Consider the following 19,883-nt stretch of genomic DNA (forward strand, 5'->3'; position numbering starts at 1 on the left):
CCAGGAATTCCATTATTATAAAAATAAAGTAAAATTAAAAAAAAAACCCTAAAAGAAATGACATTCGTTACATCCTTTGCTTCTGTCTATATTCGCGTGTTCTTCCCAACTCTTTGGTGAGAAAGAGCGGCCCTCGTCCCGCCTATGACAGTTGGGAAAAGCACCGCTGCTCCTCCTCTTCTCTAGACTAAACATTCCCAGTTCCCCCAGTGCTTTCTTTTTGATCTTCATTCCCAAACTATTTATCACTTGAGCTCTCTTTCCCTGAAAGGTCTCCAGAGTTCTAAATAGCTGAGCCGCACATCGAAGAAACTTCTCCAAAGAGGTTTAAGTGATCACAAATGGAAGCAACAAGAATTCTGTCCGTCTTCCCCTGAAAGGCCTGTAATTAATAAAACTCAAGGCAGACAGTTTCTTCCTTTAATTTATAACTTCACTTTCCTCGGGGGAGAGTAGTAGGTTCATAAGGAACTAAGTGAGAGAGATTGGTTTCGCAACGGGATCTAGTTACTATTAAAGAAATTCAGAATGAAGAGTTTCTATTTTTAATTGGAACAAAATGCAGTTTTAAATCATTATTAAAAAGCTAATTTGAAGGGGTGAGTATTAACTAACTAATGCACATATTGTTTGCCGGTAACCACGCGTAACTAAGAAACATTTTCAGGAACAAGACCTCAAAGTGTGCTCTAAAGGTTAAAAGCAAACAAACAAACAAAATTTAAAAAACAAACAAACAAAAAAACAACCACCAATTAAAACTAGAATTTTGTTTCCGAACACATCTTCTTTGGCAGTTAAATCATATGGTGCCAAAGCCAAAACCTTGACTAGAAGGCTTGTTCTGGATCTCATTTTTTTTTTTTTTTTTTTTTTTTTTTGTCTTTTGTCTTTGTTGTTGTTGTTGTTGTTGTTATTGTTGCTATTTCTTGGGCCGCTCCCGTGGCATATGGAGGTTCCCAGGCTAGGGGTTGAATCGGAGCTGTAGCCACTGGCCTACGCCAGAGCCACAGCAACGCGGGATCCGAGCCGCGTCTGCAACCTACACCACAGCTCACGGCAACGCCGGATCGTTAACCCACTGAGTAAGGGCAGGGATCGAACCCGCAACCTCATGGTTCCTAGTCGGATTCGTTAACCACTGCGCCACGACGGGAACTCCTGGATCTCATTTTTTAAGTAAGTGCTACCTTTTGTGTTGCTTACTGGTCCTTAGGACTCAGGCTTGTTTTTATTTCTCCTTCATTTGCCTGTTTGTTTGAATGTAAAGTCCAGTTTTCAGGACCACCTGACTTCTGATCTGGAGCATCCAGGAGCAGAATAATCAAGACAGCCTTGGGTTCATATGCTGATGTTTGTGACAAGCAGTCCAGGCCACCAGCCACCAGGCTCACAGCACAATACCCAGCACTGTGTCAATCACAGCAATCAGTGGAAACAGGTGGGGAAGCTTGAATTTCACCGACCAGAGTGTGGAGAAAACAATGGGCTTTCTGAGAAACAGCCTGCAGGCATTTCCCCCTTTTTGAATATCAGGATTATCCAGAGAGACTTCCCAACAGAGGAAGCTCAGTTAGCCATGCTTCATTCAGATTCAAAAGCTTTGCCTTATCTGCAAATAAAACAAATGGAGACAACCACTCAGAAGGGAAATCGGATTTAGAACCTTGGGATCTGGCCGCAACAAGAGTGTGGCAGGGGACAGGAAGGCTACGAGACAAGGAACCTTAAGGCTCCTTAAACCTAACAGAGTTGTGACTTTAAAAACTTGTCAACTGAAACCAGCACAGGATGGAGAGAGAAAATGAGTCTGCATTCTGAGACCCATGCATAAAAACAAAAACAAAAACAAAAACAAAACAAAAAAAACCTAAAAGGTATACATGATTTAAGAAAAAAGAAAGAAAAAAAAAAAAACCAAAACAGAAACTAAAATAAAATTGAATTACAAATCACTTAAACTCTCCCATCATGAATCCCCCAGCTGTCCCAGATTTTTCTCATCAAAGGAGGTTCTGGAAGACAATCAAATCAGAGATGTAAACACCGAGGGAAAAGAGTAAGACCTCCTTGGTTACGTTTAGGTCCCTAATCCAACACAGTTCCGTGTATTTAAAATCATGCTGAAGTCACTCTGGAATGTCTACAACCAATCATTCTTCCCAGTTAGGAACAAAGCTACGAATGGAAAGAACATGAAACAACAAAAAGTCATTAGCAAGGTAGCCCAAGAGTCATAGGACGTTATAAGAAGCTCTTAATTCAGGGAATCATTTTCCCATCCATTCCTTTCACAAGATGGACTAGATCCCAACTCTGTGTCTTTGCTCTTTCCATCATCCTTCTCTCTCCTTTCTGGGAACCCACACAAATCAAAGTCGGGGGTGTGGTTGGTATAAGCCCTCTGAGCTGATCCTGAAGACCCCGGGGCGTGGACCTACCACTGACACAAGCTGTGGCACTGGACCTCATATTCTTTAGGAGAGAAGGGAAGGAGTTGGACCAGATGATCTGCTAGGGCTGCAAAGTACCACAGATGGGTGGCTTACACAACAGACTGCATGCTCTCACAGTTCTGGAGGCTGAAAGTCCAAGATCCAGGCATTGACAGGTTTGGTTTCTTCTGAAGTCTTTCTCTGCAGCTTGCAGATGGCTGTCTTCTCCCTGTGTCCTCACAGGGTCTTCCATCTGTGCACCTGTCTGTGTCCCAATCTTCTTATAGGGACATCGGTCATACTGGACTAGGGCCAGCCCATGTGACTTCATTTGAACTTCATCACCTCTTCAAAGGTCCTATCTCCAAATACAGCTGCGCTCTGAGGTGTGGGAGTTAGGACTCCAACATACGAATTTGGGGAGGATACAGTTCAGTTTATAACAATCCCCTGGGTACCTTTCATCGCCAGAATTCTCTGATTTCCCTTCTCTCTCGAGTACTGACTCTTCGTTAATTTATCTTCTCTATTCTAACATGGAGAACTTCTGCCTGCTAATTCCACAGACAGCAAAGAACTGAGGTTGCACTTGTAGGCTGTAGGCTGTCTGTAGTCTTAGTCCATTGAGATTAAAGCTACTCCATAGGGCAGGCAGCACCATTCTAGACAGTAGGTGGGTCAAAATGAATTTTTTGCACTTTTTCCTAACGAGGGGACCACTGAGCCTATGGCCACTAGAGACTCTTTGTTAAGGACCCGGCAACATGAGAATTTTCTTGAATTACGTTTTGCAAGGATGCCAAAATTTCCTCCCTCCTCTGCCTTCCAGACTGAATCTTGTGTTGCTTGTATTCTTTCAGATTGCATGAAACCAGATTTGTGCTGGGACTCTTTTAAGTCATTTGCTGAATTGGTTTATTTTTTCCTAAGGATACAAGGGCAAGGAAGACAAGACGTCAGGCATCACCTGCAAGGGTTTACGGAGGATGAAACATTGCTAACAATGCTGAGGTTCCAAGGCTCTAGACATCGTATTTCTTTGGGGAAGACACCCATCTTCTTCGCTCCAAATGACGTCCAGTGACAAAGTGTTCTTCCTGCCTCGACCTCTGCTCCTGCTGCTTCCCGGGTCTCTCTGGTGTCTTTGAGTTCTCCCTCCTTGACACAGAGAATGAGCGGAGTGGTCAGTCGGCAGTCAGCACACACTACCTCTGCTGGACAGAGCCTTTCTATCACACCACCCCATCCGCCAGTGGTTAGCTTAGGGACGCCTGTCACTGCCCATGTCTGGTCCTACCAACCTGATGATGAGGCCACGTGGCTCTCAGGAAGGTGACCAATGGCCAAGGACTTCCTTTGAAAAGAAATGAGTGTTAAGTAGTCTAAGATTTCAAAATAGTAAAAAAGAGAGCCAGCAGTCAGCTCGCCAAGTATTCCTTGCATTGACCAGGAAGCTAAAGAGTAGTTTATATTCACTGCCTTTACTCTTTCGCTTTCGTTGCCTGTCATCCTAATACCTGAAATCCTTGCACTCTTGACTTCTGGGTCCACCTTCCTGCTCTTAACCCCAACTGAAATTACCTTCCAACTTGAACCTCAATCTGTCATTTTCTTCCCAAACTTGTGCCACTTAAAATCATTGACCACTTCTCTGTGCACCCCTTGCCTTGGCCTCTGTGGCTGCATTATTCAGGGGATGGAAGGTAGACGGTGAGCTGTAGGAAAAGCCTTGGAGTTAATGGACCTGGATAGGAATCCTGACTTTCCAGTATTCAACATCTATGTGGCATTATGTGTGTTAATTCTATTCAGTTTAATAATTTATTTTTGCGTCCTATTACGTATGTTTTTTGGTCTTTTTTTTTTTTTTGTCTTTTAGGGTCACACCTGGGGCTTGTAGAGGTTCCCAGGCTAGGGGTCCAATCAGAACTGTAGCTGCTGGCCTGCACCACAGCCACAGCAACTTGGGATCCAAACCGTGTCTGTGACCCACACCACAGCTCACAGCAATCCTGGATCCCTAACCCACTGAGCGAGGCCAGGGATTGAACCCACATCCTCACGGATCCTAGTTGGGTTCACTAGCCGCTGAGCTGCGACGGGAACTCCACCTATTATATCTGTGATGACTGAGTAATGGGGAGGAATTCCAGATGACACCAGTGTCTGGATTTAGATGACTGAAAACACAAAGGGAAAATACTTACTTAAACCGTACTTCTTACACCCAAGTAGACACTAAGATCCACTGATTCCACCTCCATAACATCGCCCATATTTATTCCTCTTATTTATTCCTAGTACCATGGATGAATGCCCCAGTTCCTTTGACCTGGCCTAGTGGGTAATAAATTGAGTTCTGAGCAGCTCCTGAAAATCCCAAAGAGATTCCTCAAGGACTTCTATAGGTGGGAAGGCAAGAAAGTGGTATGTCCCCTCACAGGGTCCATTCCTGCCTCATTTAAACAGGGTCAGTTATGCGTTTTGTTTTGTTTTTGAAGAAAACACTTTCTATTGACTTAAACACTGGCCTACATACTGATTCCATCTCATAGTAAGACTTTTTATTTCAGAGTATTTCCCCTATAATCTACTTTATAGTTGCCTCTCAGATTATTTAAGGCAAAGCACACTTCTGATCATGTCATTTCCCACTGCCTGGAAATGCACTACTAGATACGGTAGCCATTAGCCACAAATGACTATTTAACTTAATTTAAACCAAATTACAATTCAGGTCCTTAGCAGCACTAACTGTATTTCAAGTACTTGACGGCCCCATGGATCTGGCGGCCACCATATTAAACAGCTGGTATTTGGAACATTTCCATCATTGCACACTTTTCTGTTGGATGGAGCTCTCCTCGATCACTAGATAAAACTTTCTGACCTTGACTTAGGACTTAAAATCTATCCTTTTTAGACCTTTCTGCTGTCTTCCTTCATGTCATGCTCCAGTTAGATAGAACTACCCACATGTATTTATTCACTTCCTGCCTTCATGCCTCGCTTACCCGGCCCTACTCAGAGTGTCCTTCACTCCATCACTATATGCCCAACCCTACTCTCCATTTGGGGGTAGCTCCACGAAGCCTTTTAAAGTTCCTCAACGCGAAGCCGTGCCCTCTTCCTGTGAATTCTCGTAGGATTTTAAATGATGCACTCCAATGTCATCTACCGCCATTTCTTCTGGAGTTATCTGTGCATATGTTGCAGCCTTTGAATTGGTAAAGCTTCCTCTAGAAGCTGATTCTGAGACACGGTGAATAGTTTAGTTGAAAAGGGGGTGGGGGGTGGGGGGAATCCCAGGAATCACCGAGGGGAGGGGAATGGTGAGAAGGGGAGGAAAGCAAATTAATAAAGGATGCATTAGCAATTCAGTTACTACTATGGGGAACTGGAGCTCAGTCCCACTGGGGGACAATGTCAAACACAATTATCCCAACCGAAGTCCAGGAGGCTGAGGTTATTTATTCCCAGTGCTTCGTCTGTTATGTATTAGAGGGCTGCTTCCAGGGAAAATAATGATTCTTGGGTATTTACAGCTTATCCTACATTCAGGTCAAGCACGCTTGCCTGGAAAAGAAAATCCCTCATTATGTCCTCATAATTACAAGCACGGACGATAGATCCTTCTAGGCCATGCCACCACGTTTAGCTTTTCCTCCTCTGCTGCTGTCAGCATTTGAACTTTCAAGCAGCAGGGGACCGAGGGTGAATATCAAATGTATCCTTCCCCATTGGAGCCAATCTTCTCTCACCATTAGAATTTGAAAGGTCTCTTTGGGTAGGTTTAATGAAAAATGATAGACACATGCCCAGCTGGACCAAACCACAGTGAAGCAAAGTTTGACTAGGGAAGTTTAAATTTTTCTTTCTGAGGACTGTGAGAAAAGGGGTCAGACAAGGAAAGGATGAAGGCAGTGCCTTTGGGGAGACTCTCTCCAGGTGGCAATGTCTGATCCAGTTTATTAGTACCCTCTGGTATGTCAAAAAAATTCCATGTCTGATGGAATAATTTTGGAAGACTCCTTTTTGCCAAATTATAAGAAAAGGGCATTGAGCTCCGAGAGCTGAGTGGACGACAAGAGGACACAAAGGCACCAGGCGGGGCTGCCCCGGGGGACATTCTAACGTGGGGGGATGGGGAGTGCTGTGCGTGAAATGAGCTACTTTGCTACAGAAAGGCACAGAGACCTGAATCGACTGGCCTTGTAGCTGGCCTTCTGCTTTGCCTGCCCCTCTCCAATCTCAGCAGGCTGTCTCCGCACCCCAGAGGGACCGTCATGCTGGAAAACGTCATGCAGTGACTCTACCCCTTGGGAACATGCTTATCTGAAAAAGCTCACCCTGCTTGAAGATTCTAAATCCTGCATAAATGCAGTTCAGATTACACTATTGCCAAAAAAAATAAATAAATAAATAAGGTAAATATTGTCTGATATATCCGGGCATAGCAACAGTGTGGGGATTACGGTGGGGTCTTATCCGCCTGAGGATGGAATGGCACATAGGAAGGAAGTCACCCCAGACAGAGGTGTAAGATTTGGGCCACAGAATATAGTCTTGTATCACTTGAGCAGGAGCTGAGACATAGCGGTGGCTCTTCTCTGGCTGCCCGATCACCCGCACACAGTCTTGAGAAAGACCAGGAGCTCTTGAAGATGAGCTCTAAAAAGGTGGCCCAGGAGTGGAGGGCAGTATCTGCAGGGACAAAGGATGCTTCCCTGCCTCAGTGTGGTCCAGTCACTGTACTGACAGACGCTGAGGGCACAGAAGGAAGCAGCAGCCATGGATGGGAAGTAGTAACGGCCACCCCAGCAGTGACCTGAATCTTAGCTGTCGGAATCAGGGACCTGGGGACCTAGCCATGCGGCCTCCAGAGACTGCAGTTGGTGTGTCACATCTGCTACTTCAGGTCTACAGGGTGGTTGGGGGGAGCAAGAGAGGGCATCTGTGTGTGTTTGTGTTTGGGAATTGATCAAATCTCCTTGAACTTGATGAGCACGATGGAAGGCCAGCTAGGGTTGGGGCTGAGTCAGAATTAGAGAACACCCTCAAAGAATCAGCTCTTCAGAGTTCAGGGTTTCCCACCCCAGCCCCCTCTGAACTACACTCTACCAGGCTGCAGAGTCTTGACCTCACATGTAAGGCTCTAATCAGATAAGCCCACCACAAACCCTTCTTTATTCTCAAGACCCTTGCTCCATTCAAGCCCCAGCTAAACTCAAGCCATCTCAGGGTAGGGCCAGCCTTCATGAGTTATTTTGAGACAGGCAGACTGTCATCAGTGCAGGCTGCCAACTTTCTCAGGCTACTCGGAATGATTATGGGTAAAGTCTGCTTTGGATTTGTTGGAAGAGGGGGAGACTCACAATGTATTTGGTTCAGGCAATTCATTTTAATGGTTCTGCTTTCCAAATTTCCTACAAGCATAATCACAGCCCATTTTCACAGTCCCTAGACTGTCAGATCCTGTGTATATAAAATAAAGAACTAGAAAAAATGGAAACTTTAAAATCTTTAAGTTAAAGTGGTGGTACAAATGTTACTTGGGACGCTGTGAAACAGTATTCAGAATTACCTTCTAGCCATTAGACGCTCACCGTGACAGAAAGACTGCTTTTGCCATGTTTCTAGATATGGTAAAGATCAGGTACACCGTTTAGAAATCATAGGCTTGAAGATATCGCCTCCTTTTCAAGGATTAAAAAGTATGTGTAACCTACTCTATCACATTTAAGATGGGGAAAAAAAGTGTGTGTGTGGCGGGGGTGGGGATTGGGTTTCCCGTCTATTATCTGCATGTTCATTCTCGGGGCAGCGTTATTCATCAAAATAAGCTTTCTTGTTTTCTTAGAATGTGTTTAGGAGGGTTTTCTAAAACGTCTTCCTTATGTTTGCTAATTTGTTGGTTCTGAAGCCTTTTCCCATTTCATCAAGTTCACCTTCGGAAAGGGATAGAGAAAAATTAGGGGCTTGCTCCCCCTGGTGCCTGGTTGAAGAACTGCACCTTCGTGTCGGAGCCCCTGCCAACGGTTAAGAGTGCCCTCTAGTGTACAGAAGCAGAGCAACGCTACAAGTTAAATTACCAGTTAAATATTCATGAAAAATACTAAAACTACAAATTACTACAATTTCAGGGGAGAAATGACGAATTATGCCCGATGAGCCAAGATAAGGACCACCGTGTGTGTATTGTTTCTTTGGTTGTCCACTGCTATGGGACAAAAACATCCCCAAACGTAGTAGCTTAAAACAATGCTCGTTTATCCCATAGGGTTTCTGTGAGCCAGGAATTGAGAAGCAGCGCCGTTGGCTGGTTCTGCCTGAAGGTTCTTCACCAGACTGCAGTCAGATGGTGACTGGGGATCCTCAGTGTGTCGTTGGCCCACATGTCTGGTGGCTGAGCTGGTAAGACAGCAAGAGCTGGGGACCTCTCCCTGTCTCTCGAGTCCCTCAGCTGCCTTTCCAGAATAGCCAGGCTTCTTTCAGGTTGGGTCATTGCTTCCAACCTGGAGGAAGCGGTGTTGTTTTCTATGACCTGGCCTTAGAAGTCAAGCAGAATCATCTCTGCTGTGCTCCCTTGAAAGAGACGGTTACAGAGTGCCACCCAAGTTCAAGGGGAGGGAATGATACCCCCACCTGGGAAGGGATATATGTTTGTGTGGCCATTTTTGTCCAAATAAATCAACAATTTTTTACTTAATTCTACCCCCAAATTACATGTGGTTGCCACTATCACTATCCCAATTTTACAATTAAGGGAATGAGATAGAGACATTAAAAATTTTCTTCACAGGTGCTTTCAATATTATACTAGAGCACTGTCTAAGAAATCATGTAACATGTTATCCGTACGTGGTTTTTCAGTCTCAACGCTACTGACATTTTGGGTCAGGTGATGATTCATGTAAGAGCTATCCTGTGTATTGCAAGCTGTTCAGCAGCATCCCTGGCTCTCTTCACTCAATGCCAACAGCATCTCCTCTCTCCCCTCAGTCGTGATAACTAAAAATGTCTCCAGACACTGTCAGTGAGGGGGGAGGGAGCGACCAGGAATTTGCCCCCATTGAGAACTACTGTTTCACGGGAAGGTAACTTTATTTACTTTTGATCAGGCCAGACTCGACAAAGTTAGTATTCACTTACAGAGGCTCTCTATGTTGCAATGTATGACTATCTAGCAGAAGAAAAAATCCTACAGATGGTAGTTTTATTGCTTTAGCGGGCATTGATCAGTCTCAATCAAATTTGTATTTCAGCATTCTTTTCATCCACTGACTAGACATAATAGCTCTTCTTCTTTGAACTATCATTGTCATCATGCTAGTTCCTTTATTACTGAGTTAAATCTCTGCCAGTGGCACACACACACCACCATCTTGGTAGAAAGCAGAGAGAGAATTCTTTCCAAAGGGCAGGTAAGGCCATCATGGAGAGGTGCTACTGGGGTCTCCCTTCAGAGAAAGAACTAGCGGGTGAGCGGTAAAGCAGAGATAGGCTTAACTGACGTGCCTCTGGAATCCACACAGCAATAGCAGAGAACTACCTTGTCTACATGGCTCTGCCTGAAGCATCTAAAAGAATGGAATTGGCTTAAACTTAGCTGAGAGTGGAACAAAATGACAACAGCATTGCAAATATTTAAACTTATAAAAACAGACATAAGGCTATCGTTGTTCCCTCGCCACAGGCTTGGCACATACTTAGCACTCAAATCTTTGTGGAACCAATCAAGAGTATATGCACTATTGTACTAGAAAAAGAATTCCCTGAAGTGGCTATTCTCTTCATCTTCCGAGAGTTCATGTCCCACTCTCTGGAACCCATGTTTTACCAGGGCCTCAGGTATATCAGCCACTTCTTGCTCCTCCTGGCCCATCAGCATGATGTCTTTGACATAAGGATGAGGTGGAGGTTTTGTGGGCTCAGGTGATCTAAATCACTTCCTATTTATTAATACAGAGGGCGACTAAGTTAACAGAGCCCTGAGGGAAAAGAGTAAGTGCTTCGCCCAACACAAGTACCAACTTCCTCTAAGCACTGCTTTAGGTGCATCTCATAAATGTTGATACATTGTTCTTCAATATATCAATTTAAAATATGTCTAATTTATATTTTAACATTTTCTTTGACCCATTTGTTATTACATTTCCAAATACTTGGGGATTTTCAAGATATCCTTCTGTCATTGGTTTCTAGTTTAATTCTGTTGTGATCAGAGAAGATACTTTACATGATTTAATTTCATAATAAAAGGTTGAGGCTTCTTTTATGTGTGAACATACAGGGTTTCTTGGTAGATGTTCCAGGGGCATTTGAAAATAGAGGAAATCGTACTGTCCCGTTGGGACGATGTTTCATTAAGCTGATTAATAACGTTGTTCATGGCTTTTATATCCTTATTGATTTTCTGACTGCTTCTTTTATTGATTGCTAAGAAGTGAATGTAGAAGTATCTAGGCATAATTGTTAATTTGTCTACTTCCCCCAGTTCCAGAAGTTTTTGCTTTGTGTTATTTTGAAGCTCTGTTAATTGAAAACATATCTATTTTTTTATGTCTCCTTATATCTTCTGAGGACTTTACTCCTTTATCATCATGTAATTTCTTCTTTTTTTTTTTCCTTTTATGGTTGTACTTGAGGCATATGGAAGTTCCTGGGCTAGGGCTGAATAGGAGATGAAGCTGCCAGCCTATGCCACAGCCACAGCAATGCAGGATCTGGGTCACAGCTGCGACCTACATTACAGCTTGGGGCAACACTGGATCCTTAACCCACTGCGTGAAGCCAGGGGTCGAACCTGCATCCTCACGGATGCAATGTCAAGTTCTTAACCTGCTGAGCCACAACGGGAACTCTAAAATTTCTGCTTTTTATCTTTGGTATTATGCTTTGTTCTTAAGTCTCCTTGTCTTATATTAATAAAATCACTCTAGACTTTTTTCAATTATCATTTGTATTACTTTTTAATATTTTTGCTTTTAACATATTGTTTGTCTTTATATTTATGGTTATTTTATTTTGGAGACGGCATATAGTCAGGCCTTCCTTCCTCCCTCCCTTCCTTTCTTTCATTTTATATTTTATCTCTGGGGAAAGTGTGAACACAAACCACCACTGGCACAGATGACGCAGTCAAGGTTCCTACATGGGAAAACCTGCAGGGTCAGCACATCCAGAGTGCAGTGGACAAGCCTCGCCCTGGCAAAACCACCTTTGTGATTATGGTATCTCCCTGCCAGTTAAGTATCAGTCTTGTTTTTAAAAACATCAAGCTGACCATCTCTGCATTTTAATTGGAATATTTAGACCACTTACAGTTAATGTAATTACTGATATGGTTGGATTTCAATCTACCATCTTACTATTGTTTCATATCTACTCTGTCCTATCTGCCTTTCCTCTCTTTTCCTTTCTGTTTTTGTGTTATTTTGTATTTGTATTTTTATGATTCCATTTTACCTCCAATGTTGCTTATTTTTCTATATCTCCTTTGTAACTTTTGAATGGTTGCCTGGATTTGATTATACACACAGGCACACAGACACACAGACACACACACACACACACATTTAATTACTCCACAATCTACCTCAAATACCACAGCACTTCACATGTAGTTTAAGGATCTCACAACTTGCTCCGAGTTCCACCTTTTGTACTATAGTTTTCATAAATTTTATCTAGTCTGTAAACCACAGAGTACTACTTTTAATTTTAGTCAATTTAATTATTTTTTAAGCAATTATCAATTCAGTAATGTCTTTTATAGTTACCCTCTGTATTTCCTCCAGGGGAACAGAACCATTAAGAGATCTGCATCTACACAGCTCCACAGGTATCTATATATCCCTGTCTCTATCTGTATTGAGGACAATCTGCTTTCCTGAGTCCACCCATTCAAATGCTGCTCTCATCCGGAAACACCCTCACAGGCACACCCCAAAATCATCTGGAACCCTTTGGCTCAGTCTCGTTAACACACGCAATTAGCCATCACCCCTTACTTTGTAGTATTTCTATGATCTTCACTTCTTTGTGTATAAGTAAGTTTTAGGTATTACGGGCCTTCTGCTAAAGGACTTCTTTAACTTTTCTTTTTAGCAGAGGTGTACTGGTAATGAATTGCTTCTGTTTGTTCAAACCGATACTTGACTTCATTTTTGAAGGATGTGTAATTCTGAGGTGGCAGGTTTTTTTCTCTTTCAGTATTTCAAAGATGTCACGCCATTGTCTTCTGGGTTGTATATATTCTAATGAGAAATCTGCTATGACTGTATTTGCACCAGCTTCAAGGTTTTCTCTTTATCTTAGGTTTCCAGCAGTTTAAATGTTATTTGTCTACGTGAATTTCTTTTTCTCACATTTGCTGCTTGGGTATGCATTTTGAAGTCTTTCATTATGTTATTTTTGTTAGTTCTTCATATATTGTCTGTCTCATTTTTCCTCTTTTATTTGGCTTGTATAGCATTTAACTTCTCTTCCTCATGCTTTGACTCAGGTGTGATATACTTATATCCTTAAAGATGCTGTCTTTAAATTCCAGACTTCTTCGGCTGTCCTGCAAATGTAGTTCTCTCATAGCTTCGGAAAGAATTATAATTTAACAATTTATTTGCATTTTCTTGTTCTTATAGTGGAAGTGTTTTCTTTCTAAAATATAGCCTTTGATTTCTGAAGGATAAATGGAACTTACCACAATTTTTAACTTTGCTATAATTTAAAATTCAGATAAAAGCTGCAAAGATAGTAAGAGAAACTCCTAAATAACCTTTATCCAGATTCACCAATTATGTATTTATTTATTTATATATTTTTTGTCTTTTGTCTTTTTAGGGCTGCACCTGTGGCATATGGCAGTTTCCAGGCCAGTTGGAGCTACAGGTGCTGGCCTACACTACAGGCATAGCAACACCAGATCTGAGCCGCATCTGCGACCTACACCACAGCTCAGGGCAACGCCAGATCCTTAATCCACTGAGCAAGGCCAGGGATCAAACCTGCATCCTCATGGATCCCAGGCGGGTTCGTTAACCATAGAGCCACGACGGGAACTCCAGATTTGCCAATTATTTATATTCGCCTCATTTGTTTTATCACTCTCTCTGCCTGTCTCTTTATATATATTTATCTAGCTACATCTATATTTGTGTATCTTATGAATTATTTTAGAACTGGTTAGAGTCATTGTATCTTTTACCCTACATATGCTAATGATTATTTTTCTAAGGACTTTTTCTTATAAACAAAAGTATATTTCTCATAATCAATCATATTCATATCTTGATAAGTATATATAAATGAGGCCTACAATACCCAGAAGGACTTCTCAGAATTGCTGGCCCATACCCCTGTAAGCAGCAGTCCAATTAACTAGAGCTCCGTATCTCTCTACACTTTTTTTAAAGGTAAAATTGCAATACATTGAAATGCGTAAATATTAAGTGTTCGATTTAATGAACTCTAAGGATGTACATGCTTCTAATATCACACTGAAATTGTACCCCTTCTCTGAAGCCAGGCTAGGCTAGCTTCCACATGCCACTTGAACATCCCTTTCTTACGAAACTTATTGCAATTATTTCTCTTTTATGTTCACTAGACGATGAATTCATTAAAGAAAGAGACTACACCTCTTCATTTTTGGGCCCCCACTTTCAAACAATATCTGGCATATATCAAGCTATCAATAAATGTTTGCCAGAGAAGTCAAATGGCCTTGGAACCAAGAACCTGCAGCTTTAAATAAGGAAGCTGTGTAATTTGAAAGTGAAGATCTGCTTACTACTTCTACTAAATCACCAGTAAGGAACCTATGATAAGAATTGTCAAGACATGAAAGGGAAAAAAAGACAGGGGTTGGAACACCTATAAATCATTACGTTCTTATAACTCTTTACAAAGACACACAACTCTGATTCATTCACACAGCCTTTGAAGTTGGTGGGTGGCACAAACTGCCACCACTATATTTATAGAGTAAGACCTTCGGTTTAACAAGATATTTAAAAGTAAATATATGTTACTTGTCCAAAACCTAATGGATTTGAACTTTTTTTGTAATTCTTGGTTGATACGCTGATGCCTGAAACGCAATATTATTTTCAGTTGTTTAAAAGTAGTGAGTAATCAAATCTGTTGACAGACAGATATTTCCTCAGTATCACTAGCTATCTTGGCAAAGGGATAGGCTACACAAATTGAAATTTGATTACGCAGTTGCTTCCAAGTCCTGTCTGGACTTGTTCTTCTTTTATTTAAAAAAAAAAAAAAAGAAAGAAAACATGTATTCTTTTGAATATAATTAACTCAATAAATATTTTTAATCCCTCTGAGAAATACCACAGAATAGTTTTATGCAAATAACCCTCAAAAGAAAGGAGAACGCCTCGAGTCTGGCTGTGGATTATCCACTTGTCAACCAGAACTCTTAGGTAAAGTCTAATACTTTTAGATACATGATGATAATAAAGCTACTTCCTACGGTTATTATGAAAACTAAATAAGATGATGATGATGATTATAATGATGATGATAAAAGATTACATTTACTGGACGCTTACCATATTCTAGGCACTCCTATTTATCTTGTATTCAATTTTCACAAAACCCCATGAAGTTCATTAGCATATGCTTAGATGAAAAAACTAGAGTTTAGAGAAAGTAAGTAACTTGCCCATGGCCACACACTCAGTAAAGCAACAGAATAAGGATTCAGATCCAGGTCTCTCCAATATTAAAGTACAGCTGTAATTGTACATCCTCCCTACACCTAATTGACATTTTTTTGGGGGGCCATACCCGAGGCATATGGAGTTTCCCAGCTAGGGGTCCAACTGGAGCTATAGCTGCCAGCCTGCACCATAGCCACCGCAACGTGGGATCCGAGCCATGTCTGCGACTTATACCACAACTCACAGCAACCCTGGATCCTTAACCCACTGAGCGAGGCCAGGGATCGAACCTGCGTCCTCATGGATTCATTTCCACTGAGCCATGACGGGAACTCCCTAATAGACATTTTTATTTATTTATTTATTTTTTTTTTTTTGAGATTTTTGTTGTTGTTGTTGTTGTTGCTATTTCTTGAGCCACTCCCGCGGCATATGGAGGTTCCCAGGCTAGGGGTCGAATTGGAGCTGTAGCCACCGGCCTACGCCAGAGCCACAGCAACGCGGGATCCGAGCCGCGTCTGCAACCTACACCACAGCTCACGGCAACGCCGGATCGTTAACCCACTGAGCAAGGGCAGGGACCGAACCTGCAACCTCATGGTTCCTAGTCGGATTCGTCAACCACTGCGCCACGACGGGAACTCCCCTAATAGACATTTTTAGAACATCACACATAACAATTCAGGAGAAACATTCTTTTCAAACATTCTTTTCAAGTGCACATGGCCTGTTAACCAAGATAACCCAACAGCTGGGCCATAAAACAAGTCTTAATACATTTTAAAGGATTGAAATAATACAGACCATGTATTCTGACTACAAGGCAATCAATTAGAAACCAATAACCAGTATGTGGGAGGGATAAAACCCAAGTACTTGGAAATTAAACAACACACTTGCCAATAATCCGTGGGTAAAGAAAAAAAGTCACAAGATACAATTAGATAACATTTCAAACTGAATTATAATGAAAATATAGCATATCAAAATGTGTGGGATACAGCTAAAGAGAAGCTTACAGCTTTTAAATGCCTAGATAAGGAAAGGATAAAGGTATAAACTCAATGACCTAAGATTATACAGTAAGACCTAAAAAAAGCAGAGTACAGTCTCCAATTTACAATGGTTCAGCTTACGATGTTTCCACTTCATGACGGTGTGAAAACAATGTGCATTCAGTTGGGATTTTGATCTTTTCCTGGGCTAGCGATATGCGGGATGATTCCCTCGTGATGAGAGATACACTGATACACTTATAACTGTTCTGCTTTTCACTTTCAGTACAGCATTCAATAAATTAAAGCTACTCAACACTGTATTACCAAATAGGCTTGTGTTATATGAGTTGGTTCAACTTTGGGTGAATGTAAGTTTTTGAGCATAGTTAAGGTAGGCTAGGCTAGGCTGTGTTGTTTGGTAGACTGGGTGCATTCGATGCATTTTTGACCTGTGATATTTTCCACTGACAACAGGTTCAGCAGGACACAACGCTCTCGTCAGCTGAGGAAGATCTGTAACTCCAAAGAAAGCAGAAAGGAGGCAGCTGTAAAGACGAGAAATCAGTGAAATAGAAAACAGATAAACGATAGAAAAAATAACATATACAATAAATTTTGAATGCATAACAAAATCGATAAAGCCTACATAAGCTGATCAAGAAAAAAAAGAAAAATTACCAATATTAGGAATAAATGTGTGAATATACTAGCGAGGCTACAGGTATAATGAGCAACTTTATGTTAATAAATTCAACAACCAGATGAAATTCCTGAACAATACAACTTACTAAAACAGAAGACACAAGAAGAAATAGGAAATTTTATTAGCCCTGTATCTATTAAATAAATTGAATTTGTTATTGGAATCTTTGCTCAAACACAACCTCAGTGTCAGATGGGTTCACTGAGAAACTGTTAAACATTTACCTAGGAAAAGACATCATCCTTACACAAATGCTTTCAAAAACATAAGAGGAAGAAGCACTTCGCTATGTGTTTTATGAGGCCAGTATGATCCCAATACTAAATCTGACAGAGACATTTCAACGAAAGAAAATTAAAACACTAGTCATGTCAAACTGGCCACCGAGTTTAGTTTCCTTTCCACACTCCCAACAGCCAGACAAGCTTTCCTGAACTGGGGGGAGGAGAGGGAAGAGCAGGCTGGCTGACTAGTGGGTGATAATATCAAACTTTTGAGCAACCCCCCACTGAATGTGGAAGATAATGCAGTCCAAACTGATTTTCCTCAGGTTCCTTCAAGATCTAAACAGAAGCCAGGAGTGGGTAAAGCAATGTAAGAAATGTGACTTTGAAGCACCTGATCTGCTAAACAAACATTATTGCCAAATTCTCCGAGAAACCTATGGTTTGTAGAACGGGTACTTATAAGAGAGTTGTCTGAGATTATGCTAAGCCAGCAGGAGTTGATTTCACTAGACATCTGAACAATCCCCATAGCCGACAATGAAAATGAATAAAATAATTGAGTGACGATGAAATCAGAACAGAGGAAAAACATGGTAAAACTTCTAGACATGAGCAATCACAGAAATAAACAACGGCAATACTCAGAACTCCAACTCAGAGGAAGAAGGTAAAGAGTAAGATGAAGACATTTTATCCTTAAACTTTGCAGAGAATGAAAACAAAGAGCAGCGGAAATCTTTATTTGAAGTTTGAGTCTTATAAAGCATGAAGTCTGGATTAACGTGAAACCGACAAAATCTCCAAAGATCTCTCTTCTCCTTAGGATGTTCAAGCACTGCTGGAGTGCAGGATACCTTCTGGCGAGGCAGTTCTGAGAAAGTGCTTCCAGACAACAGCAGCTGGCACATCAGTCCTTTTGAAAACACATCAGAAACAGGTGCTGGAGCCTGCTTCCATGGGAAAGACACAGGGAAATGAGAAACTCATCTCTCCTCCTTTATCACTGATAACGAGGGGGACATGCCGGGGGAAGAGTAATCCCCAGTGTTGGTGAGGTTCACCGATGAATATCAAGGCCAGGTAGAGGAATACAGGCTTTCCACTTTCTGAAGCTGATACAGAAATTTTGGCTGTGAAATTTCACAATATGATAACGGAGGAGGGAGGGACAAACAAGGAGCCCTGATGTGGTCTGGCTCAGATTATGTCTAGTGGACTTTCTCTCAAACGCAAGTCATGGTAACTAGACTTTTAGAGAAATAACCCCAAGATAGCTACACAGTCTATTCTTCCTCTGCCTTAAACACAAAGTTGTCAAAAGCAGTGTCTGTTGGGAGTTCCTGTAGTGGCTCAGTGGTTAACGAACCCAACTGGCATCCATGAGGATGCGGATTCAATGCCTGGCCTCGCTCCGTGGGTTGAGGATCTGGCGTTGCCATGAGCTGTGATTGTAGGTTGCCAATGCAGCTCGGATCTGGCGTTCCTGTGGCTGTGGTGTAGGCCAGCAGCTGTAGCTCCAATTAGACCCCTAGCCTGGGAACCTCCATATGCCGTGGGTGCAGACTTAAAAAGACCAAAAAAAAAAAAAAAAAAAAAAAAAAAAAAAAAAAGACTAAATAAATAAATAACAGACTTTGGAGAAAATTTCCAGAGCCACACTTCTAATATTTCATTGCAGCCAGCAGCATGATGTGGAGCTGCATTGTATGAAGAGATAGAAAATATGTTTATCATAAATTTTTATTTGAGAAACACACGATTCAGCACCAAACTTGATATTTCAATGGAATTTTCTGGGAACTTCCTCTGGGCTCAGCAAGATAATTCCAAGTAACCATTGAGAATTACTATAAACAGTCTCTCAACAATGAGGCACATTATTCAGGACTTTAAGGACACGTTCTTGGAACATCATCTCACAGTTCTTACGTGCTTATCCCTTGCAGCCTCGGTCATAGCACAGCTCATATTCAACACCGCGCCAGCATGACCAAAGTGACTTATCCATTCCTGATACACTCTCTGCCAACTTGCCTTCTTGGAGGATCAAACCAAAATGCAGATGAAAAGACACAGAGCTTCCATGGACAAAGCCCCCTATCTGTCTCATTTCAAGTTTTTTCTTAATGTCTATGCTTGGGTGAAGGTCCTGTATATTCTTCCTTGATGACGTTTGAGAATGAAAGCAATAAAATTAGGTGAAGGCATCTTAAGCGTAATTAAGAAATATTTCAACAGACTAGAGGTCAAATAACTGTACTTTGATTAACATAAATCTTTATATAAACTATGAGCTTCATTTGATGGTATACACATATATCAAAGTATACGTTTAAGCCAGATTTTCCTATAAGTATTTTAAAAAAACACCAAAAATACCTAAGAGAAGGTTTAAAAATAGATTTTATCCTTAGAGTTGATATTTGGAGGAAAAGCTCCAAGGTGTATATAGGCCACTTATTCACTGAATATTTGCTTTTGGGCCTTCCATTGAATGCATTAAACATTCATAAACTACCTGTTAAACGGCCACTGTTTGAACTTTCATTCTTCAAAGACCACTCATTTCAGAAGACAACATTGGGAAAATATTCCACTCCTCTGTGATTTCTGCTGGTAGTTCTCTGGAGACATTTCAGTTGAATTATTTGGAATATAACATTATTATTGCAGTGAATCAAATTATTAGATAATAGTTTTCAATTCTTGAAGAAGTAAATTTTGGAGAGGTGTGTGGAGAAGGCATAAATTTCATAAAATACTGCAATAAAGATGAGGAGGAATTGATTAGTAGCTGTTTTAGTACGTTGTTAAAAATCTGTAATGGGCAGTCAAGGAAA

At 41.3% G+C, this 19,883-nt stretch overlaps 1 protein-coding gene, 1 long non-coding RNA gene and 1 other non-coding gene across 4 annotated transcripts in view; 1 reads left to right on the forward strand and 2 right to left on the reverse strand.

Moving 5' to 3' along the window:
* The window catches only part of LOC146401174 (uncharacterized), a 1,049,691-nt gene that overhangs the window by 258,101 nt on the left and 771,707 nt on the right, over nucleotides 1–19,883 (forward strand). The window lies entirely within an intron of this gene.
* NEDD9 (neural precursor cell expressed, developmentally down-regulated 9) overlaps nucleotides 1–19,883 on the reverse strand; it is a 290,141-nt gene that overhangs the window by 249,104 nt on the left and 21,154 nt on the right. The window lies entirely within an intron of this gene.
* Nucleotides 11,531–11,691, reverse strand: LOC146401178 (U1 spliceosomal RNA). Its single transcript, XR_014811588.1, has one exon. It is a non-coding gene; the product is annotated as a U1 spliceosomal RNA (small nuclear RNA).

Source organism: Sus scrofa, chromosome 7 (genome assembly GCF_054392235.1).
Source record: "Sus scrofa isolate SSC_HxYL_T2T_F1_AM1 chromosome 7, Sscrofa_HxYL_maternal_Yorkshire_Landrace_v2.0, whole genome shotgun sequence".
NCBI lineage: Eukaryota > Metazoa > Chordata > Mammalia > Artiodactyla > Suidae > Sus > Sus scrofa.